This window comes from Schistocerca piceifrons, unplaced genomic scaffold (genome assembly GCF_021461385.2).
Source record: "Schistocerca piceifrons isolate TAMUIC-IGC-003096 unplaced genomic scaffold, iqSchPice1.1 HiC_scaffold_961, whole genome shotgun sequence".
NCBI lineage: Eukaryota > Metazoa > Arthropoda > Insecta > Orthoptera > Acrididae > Schistocerca > Schistocerca piceifrons.
In genome coordinates, this window is record NW_025729236.1 from 1,070,001 (window position 1) to 1,075,000 (window position 5,000).

The following is a 5,000-nucleotide window of genomic DNA, read 5'->3' on the forward strand; positions in this document are numbered from 1 at the left end:
AACCGCGCGCGCTTGCCGGGAGCCCGAGCGCCCAAAGGGGCGAATCGACTCCTCCATATATACCGCCGGGCAGCCAGCCAGGACACCGGGGCTCTGCCCAACAGACGCGAACCGAGGCCCGCGGAAGGACAGGCTGCGCACCCGGGCCGTAGGCCGGCACCCAGCGGGTCGCGACGTCCTACTAGGGGAGAAGTGCGGCCCACCGCACACCGGAACGGCCCCACCCCGCGGCGAGTGGAAAGGCAACCGGACACGACCCCGCCGCGGATTGCTCCGCGCGGGCGGCCGGCCCCATCTGCCGAGGGCGGAGGCCAGTGGCCGGATGGGCGTGAATCTCACCCGTTCGACCTTTCGGACTTCTCACGTTTACCCCAGAACGGTTTCACGTACTTTTGAACTCTCTCTTCAAAGTTCTTTTCAACTTTCCCTCACGGTACTTGTTCGCTATCGGTCTCGTGGTCATATTTAGTCTCAGATGGAGTTTACCACCCACTTGGAGCTGCACTCTCAAGCAACCCGACTCGAAGGAGAGGTCCCGCCGACGCTCGCACCGGCCGCTACGGGCCTGGCACCCTCTACGGGCCGTGGCCTCATTCAAGTTGGACTTGGGCTCGGCGCGAGGCGTCGGGGTAGTGGACCCTCCCAAACACCACATGCCACGACAGGCGGCAGCCTGCGGGGTTCGGTGCTGGACTCTTCCCTGTTCGCTCGCCGCTACTGGGGGAATCCTTGTTAGTTTCTTTTCCTCCGCTTAGTAATATGCTTAAATTCAGCGGGTAGTCTCGCCTGCTCTGAGGTCGTTGTACGAGGTGTCGCACGCCACACCGCCAGCCGGCTGTGCACGCTACCGAGAAAGTACCGGTATGCGAACCGCCAGGCGACGGGCGCGCATCGCACGTTTGAGGAGACGCGGCCGGCCCCACAGGCGGCCGCGACACTCCCAGGTCTGCGAAGCGGGGCAAACGCCGCGCGCTTCAGTATACGTAGCCGACCCTCAGCCAGACGTGGCCCGGGAACGGAATCCATGGACCGCAATGTGCGTTCGAAACGTCGATGTTCATGTGTCCTGCAGTTCACATGTCGACGCGCAATTTGCTGCGTTCTTCATCGACCCACGAGCCGAGTGATCCACCGTCCTGGGTGATCTTTTCTCAGTTTCCACCGTCTCTTTCGAGACGGTCGCATAGGCGGGAGTGAGGCGTGTGGCGGCCCCTGTTCCAGCGTTCTGTGTCCAACGGCCTCACGGCCGACGGGCGTCGTACGGCTCCACACCGGAGCGGACAGGCACTCGGGCGAAAGTCATTCAAAACCGGCGCCAGGCGCCAGGTGCCGCAGGCCAGCCGCTCCAGCGCTTCAGCGCTCGTACCACACAACATTGCCGCTAGTTTTGAGAGGCACGCGTGGTTCCGCACGCGGCGCACGGCTACGGCGAGCCGTACAGGTAGCGTGTTGCGCGACACGACACGCACATCGAAAGACATGCAGTCTAGTCGGTAATGATCCTTCCGCAGGTTCACCTACGGAAACCTTGTTACGACTTTTACTTCCTCTAAATGATCAAGTTTGGTCATCTTTCCGGTAGCATCGGCAACGACAGAGTCAATGCCGCGTACCAGTCCGAAGACCTCACTAAATCATTCAATCGGTAGTAGCGACGGGCGGTGTGTACAAAGGGCAGGGACGTAATCAACGCGAGCTTATGACTCGCGCTTACTGGGAATTCCTCGTTCATGGGGAACAATTGCAAGCCCCAATCCCTAGCACGAAGGAGGTTCAGCGGGTTACCCCGACCTTTCGGCCTAGGAAGACACGCTGATTCCTTCAGTGTAGCGCGCGTGCGGCCCAGAACATCTAAGGGCATCACAGACCTGTTATTGCTCAATCTCGTGCGGCTAGAAGCCGCCTGTCCCTCTAAGAAGAAAAGTAATCGCTGACAGCACGAAGGATGTCACGCGACTAGTTAGCAGGCTAGAGTCTCGTTCGTTATCGGAATTAACCAGACAAATCGCTCCACCAACTAAGAACGGCCATGCACCACCACCCACCGAATCAAGAAAGAGCTATCAATCTGTCAATCCTTCCGGTGTCCGGGCCTGGTGAGGTTTCCCGTGTTGAGTCAAATTAAGCCGCAGGCTCCACTCCTGGTGGTGCCCTTCCGTCAATTCCTTTAAGTTTCAGCTTTGCAACCATACTTCCCCCGGAACCCAAAAGCTTTGGTTTCCCGGAGGCTGCCCGCCGAGTCATCGGAGGAACTGCGGCGGATCGCTGGCTGGCATCGTTTATGGTTAGAACTAGGGCGGTATCTGATCGCCTTCGAACCTCTAACTTTCGTTCTTGATTAATGAAAACATACTTGGCAAATGCTTTCGCTTCTGTTCGTCTTGCGACGATCCAAGAATTTCACCTCTAACGTCGCAATACGAATGCCCCCGCCTGTCCCTATTAATCATTACCTCGGGTTCCGAAAACCAACAAAATAGAACCGAGGTCCTATTCCATTATTCCATGCACACAGTATTCAGGCGGGCTTGCCTGCTTTAAGCACTCTAATTTGTTCAAAGTAAACGTGCCGGCCCACCGAGACACTCAATAAAGAGCACCCTGGTAGGATTTCAACGGGGTCCGCCTCGGGACGCACGAGCACGCACGGGGCGGTCGCACGCCTTCGGCTCGCCCCACCGGCAGGACGTCCCACGATACATGCCAGTTAAACACCGACGGGCGGTGAACCAACAGCGTGGGACACAAATCCAACTACGAGCTTTTTAACCGCAACAACTTTAATATACGCTATTGGAGCTGGAATTACCGCGGCTGCTGGCACCAGACTTGCCCTCCAATAGATACTCGTTAAAGGATTTAAAGTGTACTCATTCCGATTACGGGGCCTCGGATGAGTCCCGTATCGTTATTTTTCGTCACTACCTCCCCGTGCCGGGAGTGGGTAATTTGCGCGCCTGCTGCCTTCCTTGGATGTGGTAGCCGTTTCTCAGGCTCCCTCTCCGGAATCGAACCCTGATTCCCCGTTACCCGTTACAACCATGGTAGGCGCAGAACCTACCATCGACAGTTGATAAGGCAGACATTTGAAAGATGCGTCGCCGGTACGAGGACCGTGCGATCAGCCCAAAGTTATTCAGAGTCACCAAGGCAAACGGACCGGACGAGCCGACCGATTGGTTTTGATCTAATAAAAGCGTCCCTTCCATCTCTGGTCGGGACTCTGTTTGCATGTATTAGCTCTACAATTACCACAGTTATCCAAGTAACGTGGGTACGATCTAAGGAACCATAACTGATTTAATGAGCCATTCGCGGTTTCACCTTAATGCGGCTTGTACTGAGACATGCATGGCTTAATCTTTGAGACAAGCATATGACTACTGGCAGGATCAACCAGGGAGCTGCGTCAACTAGAGCTGAGCAGCCGGCCGCCCGGGAGTGTGTCCCGGGGGCCCGCGCGAACACGCAAGCGTCCGCTCAATCATTCTGCAAACAGGAGGAGGCTGAGCTCCCCTGCACAATACACCTCGAAACCCTCTCAGGTCCCGGCGGCGCGCAGCGCCGTCCCAAGTACTTGGTCGGGTTCGAGAGAGGCGCAATCGCCCGGAGTTAGGCGAGTAGACGCTTTCGGTGCGACCACCCGTGCTCCCAACTGAGCTTGCCGCTGCCGACAGAGGCCCGGGAGCGTGCTGTCGTGGCATTGCCGGCGGGAGACAACACGCGCCACCTACGGTGACCGGCAGCTCCAACGCCAGCGCCACAGAAGGACAAAAGCCCCACTTGGGTGCCGAAGCGAACTCTCCCAGCACAGCGCACGCGCCAACACATCCGCACAGCTGCGATACAAACCACCAGCGAGAACCGCTGGGGCGACCGAGCAGCAGACGGCGTCGCGGCGCCGAGCGCCGGGCGGCGGCGCATCCTCAACGCACACAGTCCTCAATCGGACCAGCACACTGAAGATGTCCACCGCGCTTCGCACCGGGCCCGCGAGGACCTACTTTGGCCGCACGGCGCCGCGCGCAGGGTGCGCCGGCGCGCAGCTGCGACGCCTGCCGCGTCCGTCGGCCGGCGCGCCTGCCACTGGCCGCCCCCACCAGCCGGCTGTAGCGCGTGCGCCCACGCACCGCGCGGCCAGCACGCCGGGAGGCGCCCCCTCACCGGCCGGGGACGGTCCCACCCAGCCACCGCCGCGTATCGCTTCACACCCAGATGCCGTTCAGTTTCGTCGGCATGGTGGGTATCGCTGGAACAACCGGTTAGTACCTCAACCTATCGTCGCCATCACCGATTCACCCCTAGCGAGAACAACCGCACCACAACGGGTTACCATTTGTTCATTTGCGTAACTTCACCAGAAAACGCAGGCGTCCATCGCCATTTGCAACTTCAACGACTATTGCATGCCTGTGTCAGGTGTCACGCCACACTACGTCTGCCCACATACACGCAACAAAATGTGCACGCCTAGACAATACGTGGAAGGTGGCCCCCGTACGTATGCGATGTCCATTGCTCGAACGACTGTGAACCGGCCTCTGTAGCATGTCGCAGATATGGAACGCGGTGCACCATGCCATCACGGTGTGTGAGGAGAGACGACTAGGTCCGAATACATCAACAGACAGCTCATGCTGATCGCCATCCACGGCGTCCGTTCCTCCCACACGTCTCTATGGCGTACCACACTGCAATCCAGCTCTCATAGGGAGACGACACGTAGCTGCGTGCACAATATTTGCACTGTATGGTCCGCCGTTTTTGGGCGCAGTCGTTGTACGGTCACACATGTGCCACGATGTATCATTCAGTACATAAGGACGAATGTGCAGTACAGATTGTGGTTCACGCGTACGACATCAGCGGACAGTTGACACAGGCCGCACCACAACGTAGCCTGCGTACGTCGCATGCGAAGGGCATTGAACATGCAAACTTGTCACCAACCAGCTTGCGAAGGCAGGGGGCAAGGTGGGGACGTGGGGAGGGGTGGGGGG

At 58.6% G+C, this 5,000-nt stretch overlaps 2 non-coding genes and 1 pseudogene across 2 annotated transcripts; all 3 read right to left on the bottom strand.

Moving 5' to 3' along the window:
• Positions 1 to 800, bottom strand: part of LOC124774365 — a 4,222-nt pseudogene extending 3,422 nt beyond the window's left edge.
• A 188-nt stretch (positions 801 to 988) lies between these two features.
• Positions 989 to 1,143, bottom strand: LOC124774015. Its single transcript, XR_007015013.1, has one exon. It is a non-coding gene; the product is annotated as a 5.8S ribosomal RNA (ribosomal RNA).
• A 351-nt stretch (positions 1,144 to 1,494) lies between these two features.
• LOC124774273 lies at positions 1,495 to 3,403 on the bottom strand. The gene has a single exon (XR_007015261.1). It is a non-coding gene; the product is annotated as a small subunit ribosomal RNA (ribosomal RNA).
• Between the last annotated feature and the right edge of the window lie 1,597 nt (positions 3,404 to 5,000).